The sequence below is a fragment of the Orcinus orca genome, chromosome 6 (assembly GCF_937001465.1).
Source record: "Orcinus orca chromosome 6, mOrcOrc1.1, whole genome shotgun sequence".
Lineage (NCBI taxonomy): Eukaryota > Metazoa > Chordata > Mammalia > Artiodactyla > Delphinidae > Orcinus > Orcinus orca.
The window spans coordinates 70344668-70372001 of NC_064564.1; the positions used below are offsets into that span (position 1 = coordinate 70344668).

The window sequence follows — 27334 nt, forward strand, 5'->3', positions numbered from 1 at the left end:
GAGGTAAGGGTCACTCTAGGTAAAGTCCTTACAGCGGTGCTGGGCAGTTAGTATCAACTGTCATTACTGTCCTTGTGGTGGTGATTGTTGTCATTATTGTCACCTAGTGTGGACTTGCTAAGGAATCTTCTTTATTATCCGTGAGTGATGAAACTCCTACTTTCACACTCAGTAACAGTATACTCTATCCTTCTAGGCAGCCTGTCCTTTTATAAGATGAGAGTTTTTTGACGTTGGAGTATTTCTTACACTGAGCAGACATTTCCCTTTGGAACTTACACCATTTAATTCAAGTCCAACTCTCTGGAAAATGCAGAACAAGCCTTATCTCTTTTTTAGATGATAGCCTTCCCTTCACAAATCAGAAACACTGATCCCTCGGTAATGACCTCTTCTTACTTCTGGATTGGGGGAACCTTGAGCAATTTCTTTAGTGTACTTCCTCTGTGAAATCAGGCTATCGTTGCTCGGCAGCCAGGATTTTCACGAGATTGTGATCCCTTTAATACTGTTCGCTTTCCCTAGTAGAAAAGCAAGAGATGGTCTAATAACATGAGCCATTGCCAATAGTAATAATAATAATTAGCACTAATATTTACTGAGTATTCAGTAAGGGCCTAGACACTATTTTCCATGCTTTGATTGTAATGAGTTTATTTAATCCTCATGACAGCCCTGTGAGGTAAATGCAATGATTATTCCCATTTAACAGATGAGAACACCAAATACATTTTCTCAAGTCTGTTACTTTCTATTATTTTTTTTTCCGTTTGAATTTAAGTCTTTTTTGCCTTTTCCTTATGAACAGACTTTTTTGGTTTTGTTTTTTGAGATAAAGCCTATTTTCCAGCTTGCTAGGGTTGCCACTTGTTTTGAATCAAACGATATGTTTACTTAAAATGATGGCTTTAGACATTATTATCATATTAGGGGAAGCAATCAGGAGGATTGCTTTCTTTACTAATAGGTTAAAAAAAATTAAAGTTGTATAGAAGGATATCATGGTTTACATATTTTAAAACTGATTTGCTATTCGAAATAAGAAATCCCCAAACTACAAATTTTAAATTATTGTTTTAAAAAAATTTGTATATATATGTATATGTTATATATGCTTTGTTATACTTGAGTTATACAGTATCCTTGGTTGTCCTTAGATTTTCACTCCTGGGGAAACAAAAGCAAGAACCATTTGACCGCCCCCCCCCAAACAAACTCTATAAGGTAAAAATGTATCATTTTTAGAGGAAAAGTAACAGCAGGATTTAAAGAGTGATCCAAAATCTTTTATTACCTAATTAACAAATTCGCCTTCTTTCTCTATAAGAAGCTCTCCCCAGAGGTTAGAGATTTAAATTCAGAACACTTGAGCAATCCCTGAGAAACTATTATTCTTCTTACCTTTACTTCATAGAAAATCACTGTTCAGCAAAAGGACCCAAAAAGGAAAACTTGCCTTTGAATGCATTTTAGAATTGGTGCTTAAACTTCAAGTTTCACAGTGTAACGTCCCTGCATTAGATATTTTGAAACAAACCATTGAAAGCCACAGTTTGTTCCAAAAGGTTAGTATCATTTTTGGAAGTTCAATAAATATTTTAAAATCACCTTAAAAGTGACTTTTGATTCTACCTATAAGGGAAATGAATCTGAAAAAGAATAGATAGGTAGATAGATAGATAGATATGTGGATAGATAGAGATAACTGAATCACTGCTGTACACCTGAAACTAACACATTGTAAATTAACTATACTGGAATTAAAAAATAAAAATAAGGAAGTTAACCTTAGTGAAGTTAAGTGATTTACCCAAGCTCACAGAAATAGTAAGTGGATGCAAATAAAATTTGTACATAGATCTGTACACCACCACCCCCCCGCCAAAAAAGTGACTTTTGGTTCTATATGTAGCTTGTTTGTGAAAACAGTTTTATAACAGAGAGGTTAGGCAGCTAACATCAAATACTCCAGTCCTGTGCATGCACAACTAAATGTACATGCACATTTGCATGTACACACACCTGACCTACTTTATGAGTTTTGTTCTGTGTGCTTGGGGCCTTATTTAGCTTTACTCCCATTTTAGATTTCCCCTCATTTTCCTCTCCTTGGTCTTCTTAGGTAGGTTAGACTTTGTAAATTACACACACACACACACACACACACACACACACACACACACACACACACACACACACACACACACACACACACACACACACACGTACTGTTGGCGAAAGTGTTTTGTGCCTTGATTTTGCATCAACTTTCCAAATTCCAAGTGCTGCCCTAAAAGAGAAATAGGTATTTGGTTCTCATACCTCATTTCTTTGTGCCTGATTTCTATTTCTCCTTTTTGAACTTTCGGAATAAACACTTGGGAGATGTGAAAATCACTCATTAACAAATTCTTAGGCAGTGTGACTGAAACTAGAAAGCAGAGTATGTGTAGCTTTTATTTACCTGTGAAAGTTCAGTTCTGTATCAGTGCCAGGGATAGTTCTGGTTCTTTCCCAATTGCCTACAATGGTCTTCCAAAACAAACTGACCTCTAAGGCTTGGCTAGCAAGGCAGGTTGTGAAAGAAGACAATTGAAAAAGATCTTTTGTGCCCTCGCAAAATAAAATTGGTTGAGGTGACCATTCCTGTGATTCAGACGATCCCTCCCTCTTACTTTAAGGACAAAGAATGATTTCACTGTTACAATGCCCGGAGGGTTACTGGAACTCCAGAGTGACAAGTAGCTATTGCGTGTTGGTGTCTTTTGGAAAGAAAAATGCGAGGTGTTCAGGAAGGGATGGGAGTGAGGAGATGATGCATGGATTGGGTATTCCTTTTGGCACGTGAGCCCTCGGACTACCATTGTGAGCTCCCTGTTGACTAGAGAGTGACACTGATGGTGGTTTTCTTCATGAATGTTTTTTCTTTGTTCCACTTCATTTGGGACTTGGGGTTGAATCAGTATGTGTTTAAGAATGTCTTCGACCATCTTTCCCTTAATGGTCTCGTCTTTTAAGTCTTCTAAAAAATGGTAAATAATAATAACAACGATAATTATCTTTCCTTATTATCAAAGGTTACTTTGAGTCAAGAATTAAAGTTCTTGGAGCTCTTTACCTTACCAATTTATACTAGGTTTCTAACTCAAGTAAAATTCTACACCTATCTATATATGGTCTTTCTGAAGGCCCCATTTTACCACACTGCTTGCTACCAGTATTTCTAAAATGCAAACCTGAAATTCAACTTTAATAGCTACCCCTTAACTTCAGGATTAAGTCCAATTACACAGTATGATAAGCTGCATATCTCCACATACCCCCTGAACCCCGGGACTCTAGCCACACTGAGCTGCCTGGGCTCCCCCAGCTTCAGGCTCCCATGTACTATCTGTGCTTTGACAAGCTGTGTCCTCTGCTGAGAACAGCACTTCCTCCCTTCTTCCTCTGCACTCCTTACCAACCTTTTGTCCTTAACTAACCCCTTAAAAACTTAGCCCGAGGGAGCATAGCTTCTGGAAAGCTTTTCCTAATGGCCTCTGCCTCTCCAGCCCTGGTGAGTTAGCTAGCTTTCTTGTGGGATCTTGTTATACCCAGGACTTCCTTCTATAAAGGCAGTTAACAGGCTGATGTGTGTTTGGGTGGTTTCTTGTTTCTTTAACCTATGTAAAAACAAAGGCTCTGTCTTTTACTTCTGTTCCTAATGCCTGTGCAGAGAACATTATAGTTACTCGAATTTATATTGAGTGGATGATTAGTGGATAGGTAAGTGGGTGAACAAATGGCACAGACAGTTTTTAAGGGAAAGGAATGTAGTAAGATTTTTAGTGGACCAAGTCTGGTCACATGGCTGGGCTCTTTATAGTTTGCTAAGAGACTAGAAATTCATTTGTTAAATAATTTTGATTTGAGCACCTGCCTCACATTGGCTAGTCTCTTAGGCTACGTCAGTGTACAAAACAGACTCCCGCCCTTGTAGAGCACACATTGTGCTTACATCCTAACAGGGTGGAGGTGGAGGGAGGGGTTGGCAATAAACATAATAAATAAGTAAATTACATCATATATACCGTGAGAAATGGCAAGGAAATCAAGGTGGCTGGAGCAGAGTTATTGAAGGGAAGGATAGTTGGAGGGGCTTAGAGAGGTGGGCAGGGATGGGAACTGCTGCCAGGACAGGTGGCATAAGGTCTCGTGTGCCATTAAAGGACACTGACTTTGACTATGAGAGATGGAGAGCCAGTGCAGGGGTTTGAACGTAGAAGTGGCATGACCTATCTTAGGTTTCAAAGGAAACACCCTTGCTGTCTTGACTATGAGGAAGCAGGGGGACCAATTAGGAGGCTTTCCAACAATCCAGGTAAGAGACAATGGTGGCTTGAACGAGGGTGGTAACAGTGGAGGCGTGGAGAAGTGGTGAAATTCTAGATATATTTTGAAGGTAGAGCCAGTAGATTTTGCTGACAGATTTAAGGTGGGCATAAGGCGGGGCTGGGACAGAGGGGAGAAGGAGAGAGAGAAACTGAAAGGATGGAGTTCCCATCGACTGAGATGTGGAAATCTGTAAGGTAGGATTTTTTGTTTCGGGTTTTTTTGTGTGTGTTTTTTTGCTGCTGTTGTTTGGCTGAGGGGTGGGGTGGGTTGAGGACGGGAGGTATTAGGAGCTCAGTTTGGATATGTTAAGTAAACGAACCTTATTAGACATTCAGACGGAGATGTCAAGTAAGCACTTAGATTTCTGAATCTAGAGTTCAGGAAAGAAGGCTGGGCTGTAATTACAGCACTGGGAGCCATCTTCCTGTGATGACAACTTAAAGAGAATACATGAGATCACCAAGGGTCATGTGAATGTGGATAAAGAACAGAAGAATAAGAACTGAACCTTGGGACACCCTGTAACATTAAGAGGTCAGGAAAAGGACCCTGAGAAGGAACAACCAGGGAGGGAAGAAGACCAAGAGAGTGTGCTGTCCTAGAAACTAGGGAAAGGAAACGGGGGAGAGGATAGAGTGATCAAATGTTACCAGTTGCAGCTGATCTGACAAGAGAGGATTGATTGTTGAGCCCTGGATTTAGCAACATGTAAGTTACAGGTCGCGGTGGTGAGAGTCATTTCATTGGAGTGGTGGGGTGGAAGCCTGATTAGAGGAGGTTTAAGAGAAAATAGGATGAGCAGAATTGGAGACAGCCAGATGGCTGAAGAAAGAGATTGAGTTCTTCTAGATCCTTAAGGATGAAGAGGAACTAAAGTGAAAAGGTCACCCCCTCTCCCCTTCTTACGGGTAAATTGTTATTAAGCATTTCACAAGCAATACCTCTTTACATATATGTGATTATAATTTGGGAAAAACCAAGGTCAAAAGAAATTGTTTTCTTTCCTTTTTTTTCTTTTTGGCTTTTTTTGTGAGGAGAAAAACCTATAGGTAAATGCTTTTACGCCAAACATGAGGAGACTGTTCAAGCAGAAGGCTTACTGATTCACTTCCTTCATGAATTCATCTGGTTCATTTTATTCCCTTGTCATCTATTTCTCTTAATGGCTTTTTTTTCCACTTATAAATTGAAATTTAATTCCACACCCGTGACACAATTATTTCTGCAAGTTTGGCCCAGTTTCTTAACCCAGAGACATTTTCCTCTTCAGTGAGTACTGTGAATTTTTTTTAAAGTAGTTAATTGTCCTCTTAGGTTTTATTTAGGGACAGATTTTTTTTTTTTTCCTTATCCCTTTTCACAATTGTTGCTGAACGGTGGGAGAGGAGAGTGCCAGGAATGATAAGAAAGAAAGAACGCTTTTCTTACTTTAAATTGCTACGATTTCATTCTAATCATAAAATATTGTCAGGTTCCTTCTTGTGGGTTGGGCAGTCCATCCCAGTCTTTCATACAAGAGGACTCAGGGACATCCAAACCATATTTGTACTCAGGAGGGAAGAGTGCTTTCTCCTGGACCTCCTTCTCTCTCCTGATACTGCATTTCTGCCTTTCAAGACTCCAGCCAAGTCCTGCTGACTTCATGGAGCCTTCTCTGCTTCTCCTGGCTCTAGGTAGTATTGGTTTCCTCTTCATCGCTATACCTACTGCCTGTAGCCCTTACTTTGTCGGGTTTCTTTGGGGGGGGGAGGGGAGTAGGGGGGGTGTAATGTCATGTAATGGTTATAAAAGCACTGCATCTGCAGACTTGTAGAACTGCATTCCTGACCTAGCCCTCCCACTTCCCTGCTTCGTGCAAATTAATCTTTGTGTGCCTCAGTCTTTTTACCTGTTGAATAGGAGTGGTTCCTACCTCAAAAGTCGTAAGAATTGGAGGGGAGAAGGCGTGTAAAATTATTTGGCAGAAAACTAATCATTTGAAAAAATGGAAACCTGAAGAATATATATAGTATATGAAATAATCCCCTATCTTTATGGCAGATTTCCTGAAAGAAAGAGACAATGGCTTATGTATCTTTCCTAATAGCAGTGCATCTCTATAGAAAGAACTTGGGGTTTATCAGTGCTGATAGGTGGAGCTTGGGAGACATGGAATGTTTGCTCATGGAGACCTGTGATACACATGTCATGATGTATTTCATTGTTGCACGTTAGAGAGTATTTCAGGCTTTAGGACCTCTTCCAGACTAAAACCCTTACAAGGCACAGGCTAGGGAGGGTGATGTTGCAACTTTGATGGTATGTGAAGTCAATACGCTTTCGTTTTAGTTTTCTTAACACTCGTGAAAGTTGCTGGGTTTTTTTGCCTCTCATTCACATTTTCACAGCCCAGAATTCAGAAATCTGCTTTAATTTTAACACAATCGATCAAATTCTGTATAATTAGGACAAGAGATTAGATGACATTTACTTTTAAGCAACCTTTCATAAGCTGTGTATTTTAATAATGTGAAAAAAGATTGAAAAGAAACAACTAAATAGGCTAAAACAAAGCAAATTACACTTTCTAATGATAAAAGCAATACAGATTCATTTGAAATTAAAAGAATTCCAATAAGCAAAAAGAAGTACACTTCACTGAGTTGCTGCTGTTTATCTTCCCATGTATATTATAGGCTTTTTCTCTTTTTTTTTAAATTATTTTTTAAATTATTTTTGGCTGCGTCGGGTCTTCATTGCTGCGCACGGGCTTTTCTCTAGTTGCAGCGAGCGGGGGCTACTCTTCGTTGCGGTGCGCGGGCTTCTCATTGCGGTGGCTTCTCTTGTTGTGGAGCACAGGCTCTAGGCGTGTGGGCTTCAGTACTTGTGGCACGTGGGCTCAGTAGTTGTAGCTCGCGGGCTCTAGAGCGCAGGCTCAGTAGTTGTGGCGCACGGGCTTAGCTACTCTGTGGCACGTGGGATCCTCCCAGACCAGGGCTTGAACCCATGTCCCCAGGCGGATTCTTAACCACTGCACCACCAGGGAAGTCCTATTCCAGGCTTTTTCTATGCTTAAACATGCACATGTAATTTTTACAAAAATGGCATCTATAGTCAGCTCCACAAACTACTTTTTTCCATATAATATACAGTGAATGTTTTAAATATACTTTCGCATCATTTTGCCTTCTGTGGCTGTACCATGTTATAGGTAACCAGCTGCTTTTGGTTCTCTAGCATGTTTCTAATTTCTTCTCAGTTACAGAGCGTTCTGATGTACATCTGAACAACTTTTAAAACGTAAAGACCACAGAACTTTCTTGGACTTGCCAACGTCAAATAGCTGGCATGTTAATTTCAATTCCATTTTGTCCATTTCTAAAGCATTCTTTTCCAACTCAGTTTTGAGTGATTTATTTGATGGTCATGTTTGGATCTCCAGTGTGTGACTGAAAAAAAAAAAAAAAAAAGAGCATAGTTCTCTGAAAATAATCTGTATTTCAATTTTTTTCATGAATCTAAGACAGCCTTTTCTTCATTTAATCCAAACTAGAGAGTTTTGGTAATGTCGCTAGGAACATGTTGCTCTGAGGTCTTTATCTCCTCTACTAGACCTATCTGTAATTCAGGATTAGTGAGGTCTCCAGGAGGTCAGTTACTGCTGTTTTGTCATTTCAGTGGAAAAAAGCCTGGAGCATTTGGAGGTGAGAAGGGGTGCGGAGATTGCATGGGTGGGTGGGTGGTGATGGAGAAGGAGGCCAGGATTAGACAGATACCTGCCCTCACAGACTTAAGGTTCCCACCCATTTTCATCTTTCACAGCTATGGCAACATGAGATCTCACATTTTCTAGGGTAGTCAAGATAACAAATATTGCCTCCAGCTGCCCATTGAAATGTCTCAGAAATCTTGACATTAAAATTGGCATACTTCTGTTTCATCCATCTAGAAATGATATGAAAATCCTTCGTGATGTCATGTTTGTCAGTATTAGGGTTATAAAATATGGTCACCAAAGGTGTAGGTCTTAGGAGAAGGAATAATAGAGATGACTTACTCATTTTTGCAGTAAATGTCCAGTGAATACCTAGTATGCACCAGGCACTGTGCTAGGGGCTGGGGATACAAAGAGGGGTGGGCAAGTCTTTAAGCTGCTCTTGGTGGGGTACACACATAGAAATTAAAAATGGGCAGTGCTTTGCTGAAATATAGACATATTTCCAAGATTCTATAGGAATACAGAGGAAGGAAATACAAAGGTGTTTACAAAAGAAGCAGGTCTTTAGCAAGTTGATATCCTCCAAGGGGAACATGAAGAGGGTCATGTAACATGTGCAAAGAACAGAGTGTATTCCAGCAATTTCCAGCCAACAAGAATTGCAGTGTTCATTTAAAACAAATAATTAATTCTTAAGTTTAAAAAAATTTTTTTTACTAATTTAATGTTTTCTTATTTCTCTATATTTCTGATTTTTAAAAAAACGAATTATTTATTTGTTTATTCCTTTTTAGGAAGTTATGAAATCATTTGATCCTAAAAGAGTAAATGAAATGAACTTGACTTAATAAGGTGTTCTTGTAACTGCCTCCATCTCAATGACATTCTTTTTCTCCTGCCTTGGATTTAATAGCTTAGAAATTATGGCTGTAGATTCATAAGGAGATCGAAAGATAGAATAGACAAAGACTATGTAGATCAAACTATCAAATTATCTGAGAATTTTTTCATGCTCTTAGTAATATTCCAAAGTATGATCAAGGTCACTGTGCACGGTCTTAGCATTGGAAAAGCCCTGGGCTATACATTCTGAGATTTCAAATAAAGTGGATTTACAGTGGAAAGGAACCAGAGTGTTAGACTAAATAGATACATTGTAACAGAGCCATAATGATCTTATTTAGATATTTTCCACATTAAATAAGGCGTGTAGTACTGCTCTGTTATTGTCATGATTTTTTAAAATAAATGAATTTGCATCCATGGTAGTTTTTTTTTTTTTTTTTTAATTCTCCATGGAGTACCACACATGAATAGAATAATCTGTTGGAGCCCAGATTTGAATTAAGCTTCCTCAAAGTATAATGATTCCTTCATTAATTTTAATCTTGTTTTATAAGCAAGAATTTTTTTAAGTTTAGGAAGCCTAATTAACAACATTTTGGAGAGTGATAATTGGGGTGAATTTCTAATATGGTTGTAACATTGTTCACTTGGTAAGTATTTCTTAAGCACCTACTCTAGGCCAGACACCAACCTTTCATTGACAATTTTATCTCAGTTTTCTAAAAGACACATTAATTCCCTTGCTTCATGGAGTTTATATTATAGTGAGAGGTAACACACCAAAAAAAAAAAAAAAGAGGAGAGGGAGGGAGGGAAAGAGAGAGACAAACAATGGAATCCTTGCCAATTACAATAAAGGTTAGGAAGGAAGTAAATGAGGGACTGAGATCTTGAATGATAGAGAAGCACCTGTTTTGTACAGGCTGGTCAGGGAGAAGCGTTACAGACCTGGAGTAGTGTGTGCAGAGCCCTTGAGCTAGAAAGAGCTTGGTGTGTTTGAGGAATTGCAGTAAGGCTAGTGGGGCCGGAGCCTAGTGAGTAAGGGGAAAAACAGCATGAGATGAGGTTGAACAGCAGGGTAATCAGCAGATCCTACAGGGTCTTACAGGCCAAGGCCAGGAGTCTGGATTTTATTCTAAATGCAATGGGAAAGCATTAAAGGGTTTTACACGAGGGACTCACCTGAACAGATTTCCTCTTCATGATCGTTCTTGCTTGTGAAGAATGGAAGTGGGGAAACCCATGGGGAAGCTGTTGTATTCATCTAGGCAAGAGATGCCGGTTAACAGGGACCCCAAGGGGTAGCAGTAGGATGGAGAGGGGAGGATGAAGAGGGGACCGTGGTTGTGAGACATCAGCAGGACTTGGGGGGAGGGCGGGGGGGGGACATCAGGCATGATTCCGAGTTTACTGACTGGAGTAAAAAGGGGGGTGGAGTGACATTGAATGAGATGGGAGATTGGAAGAGGCAGGAGTAGGGGTGTTTGAGTTCTGTTTAGGATGTATTACGTCTAATATACTGTGAGAAGCACCAAAGGGAGATGTCACTTGGACATGTAAGCCCAAAGCTAAGGAAAGTGACGCTCTAGCTAAGATTATATTTGAGATGACCACACTACCCATTAGAATGTTAGCTTGAATCGATTTTTTAAAAGTGCTGGGAGTGTGATTGATAATACCGAAACCCTCTCTCTAGTGCATATCCTTTGTTCATCAGTGACTCAGTTTAGGGCACACGCCAGTTGTGAAAATGAACGAAGTGGTGACTCTTCTCTTATTCCAAACGCATGGCACACAAGACCTTCGCTGCAGAACCTTCCAGATTCATGCCAGACCCCTCCCCAACATGTACCTCTGTATTTCCACCGTGACAAATAACTGGTAATTTCCAGAAGGCACCATGTTGTCCCACCTCTGTGGCTTTGCAAATGCTGCTCCTGTGTCCTGGAAATACCCATTCCAGCTTTTTCTACCTTGCTCTCCACGAGTCATTTAAGATACAACTCAAGGGGCTTTCCTGGTTGGCGCAGTGGTTGAGAGTCCGCCTGCCGATGCAGGGGACATGGGTTCGTGCCCCGGTCCGGGAAGATCCCACATGCCGCGGAGCGGCTGGGCCCGTGAACCATGGCCGCTGAGCCTGCGCATCCGGAGCCTGTGCTCCGCAATGGGAGGGGCCACAGCAGTGAGAGGCCCGCGTACCGCAAAAAAACAAAAACAGATACAACTCAGGTAGGAATCACTTCCTCAGAGGAGCCTTCCTGGAATCCGGGTAATGTGCCCCTTCCATGTGCTCCCCTGGGCAACCTGTATCCGCCCCATCTCGGTGCTGATTACACTGTTTTCTGACTGCCAGCTGGTCCTCCTGTTTCTTAGGCAAAAATCTCTTAAACCCAGGCAAGAGGGGCCCTGTTCTTGAGGTGTTTAGGTTTAAGAATTCCAAGTGTCAGAATTTTTTTTTTTTTTTTTTGCGGTACGTGGGCCTCTCACCGCTGTGGCCTCTCCCGTTGCAGAGCACAGGCTCCGGACATGCAGGCTCAGCAGCCATGGCTCACGGGGCCCAGCTGCTCCGCGGCATGTGGGATCCTCCCGGACCGGGGCATGAACCCTTGTCCCCTGCATCAGCAGGCGGACTCTCAACCACTGCGCCACCAGGGAAGCCCGTCAGAATATTTTGAGCCGTTGTCTCCACACCTATATCTCCTTCTTCAACCTCCCCTCGATTCCCAGACAGGAAACTTGACCCGAGTCACTGGTGTCCATGCCCATTCCCAGTGCTCCCAAGGCTCTCTCAGTTAGCACTTGCTGCTGCCACACAGGTAGGTGGTCCAGAGGTATTTTAGGCTGTCACTGTTCCTCTGCCTGCCTGCCTGCTGATAAGGTGAATTGAAATCGTGTGTATGGGGGGAGGAGGGCTTGCTACCTTCCTTGAACCAAGACTCAGTCGTCCTGAGCTTCTGATGGAAACTCCCCACGTAGGGCTATTCAAGGGGAAACGACAAGCCTGGGCAGCAGAGAACTTGGAATTCCAGGGAGACTTAGTGGCATTAACACTAGGAAAAGGGCACATATTTTTCCATGGATTGCTAATAATCAAAACAATGCTCGATCCTTCCTGGGTTGCATTCCTGAATTTAAACATCAGAGATTTATCCTTTTCCTTGATGTTAAGAGGGTATGTTTAGTACTGAGATACCAGCATGGTGGTGAGCTTTGAGGCAGCCTGCCAGGTGTGTGGGATTTGAAATAAATCCTAACACTGAAGATTGGGGATTTCACCCCCTATTTTCAAAGCCATAGGAATTGAAATAGTTTAATAATAAGATGGAAAGTTACTCCTGTGAACTTAATACACCACTTGAAAAGAAATCTTTGCCAGAGTGGACTGAGTCTCTTCCAACGGATAAGTGAAAGTCTAGACAGTTTTCACTTAAAGGTAAGGTTACTTTGCAGCATAGATATACCCCAGTAGGGTTTGAAGATGAACAGCTCACTCCAAGAGAAGCCCAATCTCAGACTGAAGTTCACTCCTTAGAACGGCCGCTCCACAGGGTTGTCTTCTTTTGTTCTGTGACTCATGCTGTGTTGAATTCTGCTGGAATGAATGACGTAGGCTTGCCGCAGGGTATCACAGCCCAGTTCAGCCCCTGTGCCATAGAAGCAGTGAGGGGATGGAGAGCAAGGCAGTGTGTGAGCGTACCAGAAAGCAGATTAGAAGAGACGCCAAAGGAGCACGGTGGGCATCTCCAGGCGGTGAGATTGCTGGCCAGTTTTATTTTCTTTGTGATTCTCTATATTTGCCCAATATTTCTATAATAGATATGAGTTGCATTTATAGCCATATATATATATATATATATATATATATATTTTTTTTTTTTTGCGTTACGCGGGCCTCTCACTGCTGTGGCCCCTCCCGCCACGGAGCACAGGCTCCGGACGCGCAGGCTCAGCGGCCATGGCTCACGGGCCCAGCCGCTCCGCGGCATGTGGGATCCTCCCGGACCAGGGCACGAACCCGTGTCCCCCGCATCGGCAGGCGGACTCTCAACCACTGCACCACCAGGGAAGCCCATATAGCCATATTTTTTTAAATGTTCAAAAAGGGATCCATTTGAAGAAAATGAGATGGGGGGAGGGATAAATTAGGAGTTAAGGATTAACAGATACACACTACTATATATAAAATAGATAAACAACAAGGACCTACTGTATAACACAGGGAACTATATTCAAGTTATTGTAATAACCTATAATGGAAAAGAATCTGAAAAGTAATTCATGTACACCCAAAACTAACACAGCATTGTAAATCAACTATACTTCAGTTGTGTGAAATAAACCTAAAACAGGGATGGAAGGAAGGAAAGAAGGAAGGAAGGGAGAGAGGGAGAGAGGAAGGGAGGGAGGGAGGGAGAAAGAGAACTCTTGTAGAAGTATTTGGGATGCAAAATCACCGTCCTAGTTTTTCATCTTGTTTCTCACTCTGAAAACTAAACATTCATTTATTATCCAATGCTAAAAAGAAGGAAGAAGAAAACATTTATGAAGCATTGACTTAACTGAAAATAAGTAAGGACTGAAAATAAGACTTCCTTTCTGTACTCAAGATAGCTTATCTAAGAAGTGTGGCAGACATTCTTATATGTACATTCATTACACTTTCAACTTTTAAGTCCGTGTGCCAAGCACTGTGCTAGGTTCTGTGATTTACAGAGAAATACACAGAGGTTATTGCCCTGAAAGGGCTGATAGTGTAGTGGAAAGAAAAGAAATTGAAACTGATAATTACAGTGTAATCAGTAAGTGTCACAGTAGGGGCAGGACCAGGGCACCATGGGAGCACAGAGAGGCACTGAGCCCTGACTTGGGAGGAGGAAGGGTGAATTCATAGAAGGAAACGATTGCCTTCGGTGCATCTTGAAGAATAAGAAACACCCAGCCGGGGAAGGGGTGGAGGAACAGTGGCATGTCAGGCTCTGGAGAGAGTGCAATGGAAGGAGGCAAGAGAGCACTATGGCTTCTGAGAACTGCAAATCATCCCATATGGCAGCAGCCATGCTGGGGTGGGCAGCAAGGAGAGATGAATTGAAGAGGCCAGGTCATGAGAGGTCATGTGCTGTGCTAAAGACTTTTGAGTTCCCCCCTGAAGCAGTGGGAAGCTACCACAGGATTTTGAAGGAGAGCGACATAGACAGATTTGCATTATAGAAAGATTCTTCTAGCAATAGTGTGCCCCAGCAAGGCAGACTAATTAGGAGGCTGAGGCAGCAATCTGTGCAATAAATAAAGAAGTCTCAATTAAGATAGTAACCGGGAAATGCGGAGAAAGAATCAAAGAACGTCAGGGAGATTGATTGAAAAGAATTTGATTGATGTGCTGTGGGATGAGGCTAAAAGAGGAGTCGGGATGACCCCCTGGTTTCTGGCTTGGACAACTAGATGGATGATGGCAGCATTCTCTGAGCGGGGACGAGTGTGATAGACTAGAATTTATAGTGCCCCTAAGATGCTATATAAGAACCCTGAAGGCAACTGAAAATATAGATCTGGAGCTCAAGAAAGAGATGTAGGCTCAAGAGTTATTGGGGACTATTCCAAGTAGGTGGCAGTTGAACCCCTGGGTAATGGAAGAGATTATGCGGAGGGAGTGAGAAGAAGAGAATACAGAAGACCACGAGGAACAGGAATTTCACGACGCAGCCCAAGAAGAGGGAGCCTGCCAAGGAGACCAAGGTGTGTTCCGAGACGTAGGGGGAAAGCCGGCTATATCAGGAAGGGGAAACCAGGTATATGCGGAATCCTGGTTCAGGCTCACTCTCACGCCTGCCATCCATGGAAGAAAGGGCAAAGAGCCAGTGACAAGTGGCAGAAATGCCCACACCAACTGAGTTTGCCTCTAACAAGTCTCCCTGGACATAAACGTCTGCCAACATTTCATTTGTAAAACGTCTGGCAATATAAGTTTTCTGTTTGTTTAACTGGGCGTATTGCCTCCCCCAAGCAAAATCAGGCTTCTGTTAGTAAAGACCGTAAGGAAAGGGATTTGGGGTAGGCAAACGACAGTGTTGGCCATGTGGGATAGCCAAGGGCGGAGGCACTGTCGATGGAGGAAGACTGGTCATCCATCAGTTCAACACAGATCTCAGAGCCCAGCGTGTGCAGGCTACTCCAAGGTCAATGCCGTGAAGAAGTCCAGAAAGGTGACGAATGAAACTTCATGGGTGAAGTAACCAGTAGCCCACTTGTGAAGTTGGGGTGGTTATGGGGGGTGGCTGGATTGCTGCTGCATCCGGAAGTGAAGGGGGAGGGGAGGAAGTCAAGGCAGGGAGCGAACACTAGTCTTCGGAGGATTTATCTTGAGCGTTAAGGGGAGTGAGAAGGTTGCAACCAGAAGAGGGCGTCAGGGTGAAGAAGACGTGTGCGGGAGGAAGGGTCTCAGGAAGGGTATCAACATGCTCATATTCCCAAGGTAAAGGGGCAGATGAGAGAAAGCCGTTGAAGGTCCAGGTCAAAGGATAACTGATGGAGAGAGGGCTCCAGATTGGTGTGTGCGGGAAGGAACACAGAACATTCCTTAGCTGTGCATTAGAGAGGAGGAGAGAGCCCCAGACTAGAGAGAAGGTTGGGGACCAGTGTGTGAGAGTTCACAGGTGGGAAAGGCAGCAAATGAAGGGACCATTCATCCCTCTGTGAAGCAGGAGGCAAGGTGCAGAGATTGTCAGGCAGGGCACCTAAGGAAATAAGTGAAGTCTTAAAATAGGCAGTCTTCGTAGAGGGGTTAGGAGCCCTTCTTTGGAACTGGACAGTCTGTATGCTCACAGCCTGGTTCTGCCACTTGACTGTGTGAATTTGGATAAGCTATTTAATCTCTCTGCGCCTTAGTTTTCTCATCCGTAAAATGAGGGTAATAACAGAAGCCTGTTACTTGGAGTTGTTGAGAGAATTAAATGGCTTGATTAATGTACTTTTTTTTTTTTTTTTTTGTGGTACGCGGGCCTCTCACTGTTGTGGCCTCTCCCGTTGCGGAGCACAGGCTCCGGACACGCAGGCTTAGCGGCCATGGCTCACGGGCCCAGCCGCTCCGCGGCATGTGGGATCTTCCCGGACCGGGGCACGAACCCGTGTCCCCTGCATCGGCAGGCGGACTCTCAACCACTGCGCCACCAGGGAAGCCCTTGATTAATGTACTTTTAACTGTGCCTGGCACAGAAAAAGTGCTCCATATGTATTATCTGTACTAATTACTATTAGCAGGACTGAGAGCAAATGCAGTCTGGGGTCACACAAACACCAAAATGTAAGCGGTCGATGGAGATTCTGCGAGCACAGCCAAGGAAGCACTGTGTTCTTCTAGGATAGAAGGATAGAAGGAATCAAGGAAGTCCTCAGAGACGAAAGACACTGGACTGATGCACAGGTCACGGAGAACAAATACCGGGCTTAGGCAAGAGGCTGTGGAAGAGCATATGCTCTCCTGAGACTTGAGAGGGGGCAGGTGAGGCGCGGGGCGCGGTGTGTATGTGTAAAGGCTCCTCCCACCTCCAGGGAGGCAGAAATGCGCAGGCAGAGCAGAGCCGTGAGCCCGAGACTCTGCAGGGCCTTGAGTGCTGGGAGTCTGCCCCGTAGCCACGTGAAGCTTGGAAGCACAGCAGTGACAGGATCCGCTGTGGCTCATGGTGCCCCTGCTGGTGCGAGTAGCTGAGGAGGCTGATGATAACAATAATGCTAAATTTCTGGAGTGTGTGCTCTACGCCCGGGACACCGTGAATGCTTACATGTTGGTCACTCCTCGCAGATGCCCTGTGAGAGAGATCCTGTCATTTCCCCTATTTCTCAGATGCGGAGGCTGTACAGCTGGTGAAGCCGGGCAGTCTGACTCCATCCCGTTTCCATGACCACTTGGTTGTCACCACCTTGCCCATTAGGGCGTGACTCGGAGGAAAGGGTGGCAGGCGGAGGATGGGGTGAAGACCTCAGTTAAGCCTGTGGTAGCTTATTGATAGTGGATTTTCTGTCCTAGTCAAGGAGAGTTTGGCCATAAAGATGAGAACCTCCTGCAGAGAGCTCAGGGGAATGGTGGATGTGTTCTGAAGCTACAGGACTCCCCCAGAAGCCAGCTGCTAGCTAGGGAGTGTGACTAGATTCCAGGGCTGGGTGTTGGCAGGCAGTAGTAATATCTGTCTGTCTGGAAACACAGAGCCTTGTCTGTGCACCATTCTCTAGTCTGATTAAATGGCGAGGTTCTCAGTTTCAGTGACTCTGGCTGGCTTCTGGCTCTCCCTGACCTGAGAAGTCCAAGACCAACCCCACTTGACCACTTAGTCCCTGCGTTGTGGGAAAGTTCTCGATATGGATATAACCCAGTGGATCAGCCTGGGCCTAGTGTGGCCCCTCGGTTCATCCTGAGGCTGGGATGGAGATGGGGAGGGTACCACAGGCGGGGAGACGGCTGCTCTTAGAGCTCCCATGATGGTCCACAATTAGCAAGGCTTGAAATATTAGTCACCCCGACTGGCCCCCAAATTCCGCAGACCCTGGCAGTGCCTGGGTTCTGACCGTGTTTGCATTGGCAGCACCACTCAGGGCTCTGTCCTTTCAGTGTCGAGCTCAACCTGGCCTTCTAGGTTCTCACCACCGTGACCCCTGCAGCAACTGCTGCGTTCACTCTTTCAATCCAGTCTTCCGTTCCCATTTCATCCTGTCTCCTTTTAAGCAATATTATTGTTTTTAATATTATTGGCCTCCTACTCAAACGCCTTCAGTAGGTGTTCTCTAGTTTTTCATATCTGTGGTTGGCTCCCAAGGCCATCTAGCCCGGGACTAATCACTGTCTCCAACTTCATCCCCCGCTATTAGGTCAGGACGATCTTCCTCTCTCACCAGGAGTAGTTTTCCCAGATGCACCCACCGCTGTCTCCTGACAGCTGCTCCATCCATCAGGACTGCCTACTCCAGACCCTCTCACCTCCTCTTCTCTGAACAACTCCTTTAGTCTTGATTCTCCAGTTAAATTGTTGGTTTGTTGAAAACACCTCTCTGTCACGATGTCTCAAACCTGAACACAGAACTTGGGAAATTTAATATTCAGGGACTAATAACTGATTTATGATCCCATGGCCTTGGGTTTTGGGGGTCAAGGTTTTTAATTTTTAATTGCATTTTTTAGAACATTCCATGTAAGCCCTCTGACTGTGATAATTGAATACCTGTTAGAAGCAAAGCCAAGTAAAAGCTATTAGCTCCTAATCCTGTTAAAGACTTGCCCATTATTTCTGTGCTTTTGTTTTGGCTTCTCTTTTAAGCACCTTGACAACAGGGACCATCTTACTCATTGTCATTTCCCCCCAAAGTACCTACCATAGAAGTGCTGGAATCAATGTTTGGGTAAATGAATACTCTTCCGGGTGAAAGTGCGTCATAAGTGGTCATCTCACTGCTGTTTTCCCTGTATCTAGACTTTTATATTTGTGCCTCGTTTGAAGCTTCTCTTATTATTTGTTGACTATTAAGGTTATTAGCCTAGAACTCTAGAAAATTTTTCACCTGCTCAGAGTCTCTTCGGAGCGTTTGCCATTCCCTTGAGCAGTGCGTTTCTTTTAGGGTCCTATCTACCCCCATCTCTGTCCTTTCAGATTTCCCCTCAGACACACAGCCCACAAACACTGGCCAAAAGAGAGTGCTTTGGGGTAAACTACGATCTGTCCCTTGTTTGAGGGGCATATAGGAGATCTGTGTTGCTGTGACTTTCTTTAAAGAAGATGAAATAAGCCCAGAAATACCCTGAACGCTGCTGCAGGAGCAAAACCAAATCGATTTTGGTTATTTTGTTTGGACTACTTCTTTTTACCAGTCATGACTGCATTCATTCCCATATGGTTTACACAATTATTATTATTGGACTAATTGAATAATTTCTGAGGCATATACTCTTGGGGGGAAAAAAGAGGAAAATAGGTTAGAAATAAAATGTGGAAAGGAAACATCATCTGGTAAATAAAAAATGAGAAAGTTTACAGTGTAGTAAGAATATAATGTTGTGAAGTCTACCCAATATCAAATGTCTAGTAAAACCGGGGAAAGAAAAATGTAAGCATTATATAGAGGTAGAAAGTCCAACTATGTGCAATTCTTAGTGACGGTCCCAGATGTCTCTGGGAAGAGACAAAAAAGTGACAATGTTTGTGAAGTCTTCATAGAGGCTTTTCCTTGTGCCAAATGGAAGCCCAGGTGTCATGACCATGTATGAATTTGCTCTCCTGACTTTTCAGCTCTTTCCCCAACCCTCTTACCCTACCCCTAAACACACACAAACACACAGTAGGTCTTTGTGTATTTAACATGAAAACGAGGGCAGGAGAAGATTGTACAATCATGGTGTTTTCCTGAAAGGCTGTGAGTTGCGCTGGTCTGAAACCAACACACCCGTCACAGTTGTTTCCATGGGCTACTTTCTTCTGTCTAATGTTTGCAGTGAAGCCTTGGTTTGAAAAGACGTATGAATTCTTTTAGCACAACCTTTGCTGGGAAAATGAATTACGAGTGGTTCATTTTATGCTGAGCCTTTTGTCATCGCCATTTATAGCTATTCTGTTTATTCACTTGGTGAGAGCCTTTCTGAGAGTTGATGAGTGTGTTTCGTGAGAGACTATAAGAGCCCTGCAATTTGTTTTGATTGGTCTCCATTTGGATTCATAGCGAGCAGGTGCCACCGTTTGGAATTGGTTTTGGCAGCAGCTTGGTTATATAAATATTAGATACATGAAACGAAACCTCATTTAAATTATTTTCATCAGTAGGAATAGGGGAGCATTACGCTGAATATAAGAGCACCACGGTTTTATTTTTACAGCTTCTGAGCTTACAAATGTGTAACATACCATATGTCTGAACATATGTGTGTATAGGTGGCCTCCTTTGTGCAGATACTCAACATGCAGATCTTTTGCATTTCTTTGAGAGTTTATGCAAATATTCTAAAGAAAGAAATATGAGCCTATGATTTCTTAATAAAACAGAAAATTTTTCCCATTTGAAAAATATAGGTATTTCTACTTTGGAAAATCTGTCAAGGATTGTTTTCAGTTTGGTGTATTCTCATTGCTTATATTTAAGCCTTGGAAAATAACCTATCACATTTTTAAGCCTTTGGTTTTTCCTGTCTGTTCTGTTATTGTTGTTTGTTGCCAAAGCCACATTAGAAGAGTATCAAACCCCTTCCAAGTGCACAGGAAGGACTACAATACTTCTTACCTCCCCAGCAAAACTACTTACAAGGCTGACATTTTCCTAAGGATGACTTTCTAGGTTTTCATGAAAACCATATACATTTTTTACAGATTTATTTTTATTTAGGCAAGGGACTGAACAGGGGTTTGTGATCATAGGTAGAAAGAGCAATCTGGATGTCTGTCTGTAACCCTATAAGTAACATCCTAAGCCTGCTTCTGGGTATATTCTTAAAATGCCAGATTCAAGATCTCAGAGAACACGCCGGAAAATGTGTTAAATATGCTTCATCCTGCTGGGGCTTTCTTTAAGCTGCCATGACACCAGGCATCTTCCTCACCCTCTACGTCTCAACCTTGTGTCCCCCCAGAAACTGCTCAGTTTCAGTGTTCCTCATAAATGAAGCTTTCCATGGTCCCTACAGGCTGACTTGGGCAGCTCTTTCTCCAAGAACCCTAGTAAAGCACGTGGCATGTGTATTGTACCTGTCCCCATGTCTGTCTCTTCTGCTGATGTGACTTCTTTGAGGACGAGAATCTGTTTCTGTCTTTATGGCTCCAGGGCCAAGCTCATAGCCTGACATGTACTGTTCAATGATGTTGATGAATGCATGAAAAAGTGAATTAGTTTGCTGGCAGATAACATGAACTCAGAAGAGCATAATTTAAACAGAAATGATTAACATTAACAGGCAGATACGACCAAGGCCCAAATTGTGTTTTAATTGCTTTCTCTATTGGGAAATGATCTAGGAAAGGTTACCATAGATAGCCTGAATGGCGTGAAAACACTTGAATTTGGCTAACTTGTGGAAGATCAATTCCCATAGGGCAGGTTGTACTCATGATGATCAAATGATTAGTGAGTCTCCTCATTCCAAAGAGGATCTGAGGGGAGGCTCTACCCAAGAAAGTTGGCGATGGCACCAAACCGGAAGCGCCATGTAACAGAGTCAGCAGGATTCGTGATAGAAAAGAAGTGGATAGGACCCAAGGTCATAGAGAATCAGTAGAAGAGATGGACTGAAAACCAAAGCCTTCAGAGGCCTCTTGCACTGTTCTTCCCATTAGTCCTTGTTGCGTTGCTTCATTGGTGTTTAATGAAGGGGTTGTTTTTATGGGAAGATCGGTAAGGACTCATGGCTAGTGCCCCTCGCCTCTTGTATCTATAGGTTGGCCTACTTAGTTGGGTAATTTGGTAATTAGTCATTTCCCCCCTCATTTGGCCTTGCATGAGGAGCAAACTCATCTGTGGCAAATTAAAATACTGACTTCGATGGCCCTAGCTGGGAAATTAGAGGTTGAAAGGGTTACATCTGACTAACTCGAATATGGCCCCCAAGTATAACATATCTAAAACCTTCGGTAACTGTAGAGCTTTTGTTTTTGTTTTTAACACCTTTATTGGAGTATAATTGCTTTACAATGGTGTGTTAGTTTCTGCTTTATAACAAGGTGAATCAGCTATACATATACATACATCCCCATATCTCCTCCCTCTTGTGTCTCCCTCCCACCCTCCCTATCCCACCCCTCTAGGTGGTCACAAAGCACCGAGCTGATCTCCCTGTGCTATGCGGCTGCTTCCCACTAGCTAGCTATTTTATGTTTGGTAGTGTATATATGTCCATGCCACTCTCTCACTTCATCCCAGCTTACCCTTCCCCCTCCCCATGTCCTCAAGTCCATTCTTTAACTGTAGAGTTTTGAAAAGCTCCCCTACCACCTTGTAAACTCAGAAATGCCCTCCAGATTGAGACTCATTGATGTCGAACAAGTTTTACAGGAAATAATTATGTAAATTAATATTGTCAGCTAACCTGATTGCCTTTACAAATTGAAAAATGCAATGCAATATTTAGTAGACAGTCTTCCAACATTTTGTCAAATAACTAGGAGGGAGAGTGTGGTATGGTAGAATGAGCAGTAGATTTGAAGTCAGACAGCTCTGGATCAAGTCTCAACCCCACCACCTCTTGACTTGACCCCAGGCAAATTGTCCCAAGTCACAGCCTCACTCCTACGCTTAATGAAGAGGCTGCAGTAGACCCTCGCTACTTTGTAGTGATCTATTTAAGCTCTTTGGAAATCCCCAGAGTCATAAAAATAGAAAAGTTTGTACCAGCTCCTAGCCTGCCTCCCAATCCACATTTTCTTTGGGAACCATGTATCTTGTGCATATCATTAGCTCATATCTGCTTTCGCACATTCATATTTTTATCTCATTTTTGTATCTCATTCTGTAGCCCATCACTGGCCTGTTTGTCTCAAAGCCATTCCTCACTCTTCTCCTGTTCTGTGTCACAGGGCAGGCATTCCTAGAGGATACATTTCTCGGGCTCCCTGTGTCACATGGTTTTCAGTAGGCTGGCCCATGGGAGCCATAGACAGGGATTGCTGGGTAGAGGGGCTGAGGGAGAATCTAGAGTGTATCCCCCTCTCTGTGCCCTGGGTAGTATCCGCAACAGTGACTGTCTTCACCATGCCTCCAAATATACCCCCTCCTTCTGTAGTTCCAACCTCTTCCAGTTCACCCTCGCCATGATGTTCCGCAGATCCCTCCGACTTTTGAGGTCTGGTAACACCCCTTCCCTTGGTGTGCCTCTAGCCCTTGGGGTGCCGATGTTAGTCTCTGCATTTCATCACCATCTTTTTCTTAGCTTTTTAACTCACCCATCACTTTTATAACTAATTCCATGTCTTAAATTCTCTTTCTTTAACATACCCAGAATAGGTTCTGTGTTCCCTCCTGGACCCTAACATCTCTCTTGAAGTGATAAAACATATTTATTGCCTCTACTGCTTAGAGTAGCTTAGATGAACCCAAGGCCTTGAAGCATACTGAAAAAACTGGTTCCCCAGACCCACCATGCAGAGGCAGTGATTTAGTTGTTTTGGTGCATGGCCTGAGAACCTGAATTTTCAGAAAGCTCCCCAGGGGTTCTGATGCTCAGCATTGGTAAAGACAACAGCAAACCAGGCTGAGATGGAGGGATTTGGGAGTTGCCATATTTCTTCACCACTAAGGGCTTCACTTCTACAAACCAGCCTCACAGAGAGAGCCTCAGCAAAATTAAAAATGACTGCATCCCATGGATGTTATAGAACAGTCAATTACAAGTGTCAGAATCACACAAGCTGAATTGAAGAATGCCAAAGGATTCGTTGCAGGATTAAATGAAATCTTTTTTGTGACAGCATCTCACACATAGTTGTTGCTCAATAAATGAGTCTTTCCTTCCCTCCAATTGAATGAAAGCATAGAAAGGTAGCAGGCTCTGAAATAGTATAAATTATTTATTCCTTATGCTAACAAAATCCAGATACCAAATACCAGAAAGGATAGATAAGCCATCATCAAGTCAAAAAAAATTTCATTGCTTGGCATGTATTATTGTTAGCTGAGCTGGTGTTTCAACAATCTAATCATATGACACTATTAATTGGCTCTGTTTAATGTCAGAAATAATTTAAGGAAATAAGTTCTAACAGGGAGTCTCGTGTCAGATTACATATTAACACATCTCCTAAGGAGACCTGAGTCTTATGATTATGCCCTTACTTGGCCATTAGAATTTCTGCATTCCAGGCTCTTGCCAGAGACTATAATTTTGAGTGGTCCCCTGTCCAGTTCTTATCAAAAGGTTGGTCACGAGAAATAATTTTCAGAGAGCACTGCCTGAAGGATATGAAGTCTGTTTGTTCCTCAGCTAGAGAGCCTACATATTATTCATGGTTTAAGTCATCAGATCTCCGTGTAACAGCTTCTTGTCAGTTTCCCTTTGCTGGGCAGGATTGATGAAAAAAGACACATCTGTCCTTATGGAATTTTTGAACTATGTGTTCAAAGGGAAAACTCTCATAGGTTTCTAGACAGAGAAAACCAATAAGTTACCAAGACAGAAGCATCAGACTAGCGTGAAACTACTCACCTGTAAGCCAGGAAGCAAGAAGACAGCAGTGACATAGCAATAGGGAGATGAAAGAAAGGTCTGGGAGCCAAGAATCCAAGAGATCTAGTTATACATGGGGACAAAGGAAAGACATTTCTGGACATGGAATGACACAGAGCAGACCATCCATGCGCCACTTCTTAGGAACTACTTGAGAAGTTGTTCCAACTGAATGAAAATTGAATCAGAACAAAGGTGTTCGGATAGGAGGAGATGAAGAGTCAAAGAAACAATGATGAGCAATGAACCTTGTAAAACTTGTGGTCAAGTCTAAATAAATGTTAATAATATGACTGTGAGCTATAAATTGTTCATTAAGAAGAGCTGTGTCGGGCTTCCCTGGTGGCGCAGTGGTTCAGAGTCCACCAGCCGATGCAGGGGACATGGGTTCGTGCCCCGGTCTGGGAAGATCCCATATGCCACGGAGCAGCTGGGCCTGTGAGCCATGGCCGCTGAGCCTGCGCGTCCGGAGCCTGTGCTCCGCAATGGGAGAGGCCACAACAGTGAGAGGCCCGCGTACTGCAAAAAAAAAAAAAAAAAAAAAGAAGAAGAGCTGTGTCAACTAAGAGGAGCTATTTAGTGGTTCAAAATGGAGCAGTCATTGAGAGAGTGAAAATATTCCATATATCTCCTCTTGCGGGGGAGGAAGAGAACAGATGTCATGGGTTGGGCTCTCTAGAAGAAGGCACTGGGACAGAGTTTTGGGTGCAAGATGTTTTCAGGGGTCAAAAAAACATATGTTGAAGTCCTAACCCCCAGTACCTGTGAAACATGACTTCATTTGGAAATAGAGTCTTTGCAGATGTAATGAAGTTAAGATGAGGTCATTGGGTGGGTCCCAATCCAATAGGACTGGTGTCCGTATAAGAAGAGGAAAATGCCACGTGAAGGCAGACAACAGAGGCACAGACTGGAGTGATGCAGCTGCATGCAAAGGAACGCTCAGGATGAACGGCCACCACCATGCAGCTAGGAGGAGGAAAGGAAGGATGCAGTCCAGAGCCTGGGTGGAGCAGGGCCCTGCTGACACCTTGATTTTGGACTTTCAGCCTCCATAACTGTGAGAGGATGAATTTCCGTCGTTTTAAGCCACACAGTTTGGAGAGTGATACAACCTGCGAAAGGAGGAGGGGGGAAGCACAGTCAGGCAAGCAGAGGAAGAAGTCAGACTTCCATGTAGGACCCACAAAGCCGGGGCCAACTCAGTGGGGAGCTGCCCCATCATTCAGTCACAGGCTGTGTGCAGCCCCAGCGAGGCCAGGGCCTGCGAGAGGAGGCTCCCTGCAGAGGCAGACCCTGAAAGGGCTGGCAGCCGGAGGCGTCTGCTGACCACACTCTTAGTGGTGAGCAGCCTGCCCTCCTTGAGGGGAGATCTGGGTGGCACAGGTCTGTGTCTAGCACAATAGACCATAGGAAAAATGCCTGGGTAGTGGGATGGCATAAAGTCATTTTATTATTATTATGTTTTACTAGAAATACATAGACTCTTAATGGTTTAAAAATAGAAAGATAATTATGAGCAAAATATATGTGGAATAAAAAATTTCAATTAATGGGAAAAAATAGAATTGTAAATTTTATTAACCCAGCAAGAAAGGAATAGATAAAAATAAATGCAGGAACCATAACTATAATTAATAGTAAACAAATATGATGCAAGTAAACCAAATATAATCTAATCACAATAGATGTGAATTTGTTAAGTCCCCTTTCAAATGACAAAGACTCTTAGATTGGTTAAAAAAAAATCCAGTTTTAAGCTGTTTGTCAGGAACACAGCTGAAACCAAATGACAATAACTAAAAAAGCTGAAGATAAAAAAATGGACAAGAAGATGCCAAGCATGTGCAAATAAAAGGGAGGAAGTGAGGATATTAGCATCAAGATGGAATCCAAGACCAAAATTATTAAATAAGAAAAAAAGATACTTTTGCAGATAAAGAGTACAATTCGCAAGGACACTATTATACATATATCCTTTGTACACGGCCAGCGTAGTTATGGAAATTTTAAGGCAAAAAATAAAAAGTAGAAATACAGGAGAATATGATTAACCTATAACCATATCAGAGAATTTTACTGTATTTTTTCATAATTTGACAAAGTAGACAATGTTATAAGGTGGCAATAATATAGTGTTTTTCTACCCTAGAGACAGGACACAGGCACGTTTTTCTCTTGTGTCTATGTAACATTTACAAAAAATTGTTTCTATGGCCATAGGAAAAAACTTGAGCTTGAGCTTGAGTGGAAGGGGAAATTTTACTTATCCCATATTTTGATCCCAGTGCAAACAAGAATATAGCAATGAATGAAAAGATTAATAATTAAAATATTATTATTAAATATAATAATATATTAAAATATATTATAATATATTTAAAAATATATTAAAATATAAATACTTAATGTTAAGAAACTCTCTTATAGATGATTCCTGGATCAAATTGAAAATCAAGTCCAAAATTACAAATTATTTGGAAATTAAACAATACTTCACATCAAAATTTATGAGGAAATCATTAATATATTCAGGAATACTTTGTAGCCTAAGTGATTTTAATACTATCTTTTTAAAAGAGTGAAAATAAACTAAGTAGTGCATCTAAGAAATTCTTTAAAGCCCAAAGAAAGAAAATATTAAAAGCTAAAATTAATGGAAATGGCCACAAAAACAAATAATAGAAAAGGGAAGTCTGACTAACAAAAATACATATTTATAACATATATATGCAACATATAATACATACACATTTTATGTCTACACACACACACACACACACATACACACACACATATGCATACATGCACACACACACACCCCATCAAGAATAAGGAAAAAGACATTACCTGGATCCCAAAAGAATCGAAAGACTTCAGTAACAAAATATTATGTGTTAACTTTATGACAATAAATTTAAAAATCTAAAGGAAATCGATGGCTTTCTAACAGAATTAAACATCAGGCTTGGGAGAACTCCCCCAAGTAAGACAGTAAATCCACAGTCCATCTAGGAAAAATTAGTAGATTTGACTATGTAAATATTTTAAATGTCTACCTGACAAGGCACCATAAACAGAGCCAAAAGATGAACAATAGCTTGCAGCTCATATGACACAGTTAATGTTTAATACACCAGGAGATCTTACAGATTGATTATAAAAGAAAAAAAGATAAACAGCACAGTATAAAAATAAGCAAAAGGAAATGAACTGAAAATGTAAATCACCAGTAAAGC

The 27334-nt window shown here is 42.4% G+C and overlaps 1 protein-coding gene across 6 annotated transcripts in view; it reads left to right on the forward strand.

Annotated features, from left to right (window-relative positions):
- Window positions 1-27334, forward strand: part of PIP5K1B (phosphatidylinositol-4-phosphate 5-kinase type 1 beta) — a 327342-nt gene that overhangs the window by 77482 nt on the left and 222526 nt on the right. Inside the window, exon 1 of one of the 6 annotated variants that reach the window (XM_049710846.1) lies at window positions 5809-6047. The exons of the other annotated variants lie outside the window; for them this stretch is intronic. The gene's annotated coding sequence lies outside the window, so the exon portion shown is untranslated. Of the gene's footprint in view, window positions 1-5808; window positions 6048-27334 lie in introns of those variants that run through there. 6 annotated transcript variants of the gene reach the window in all.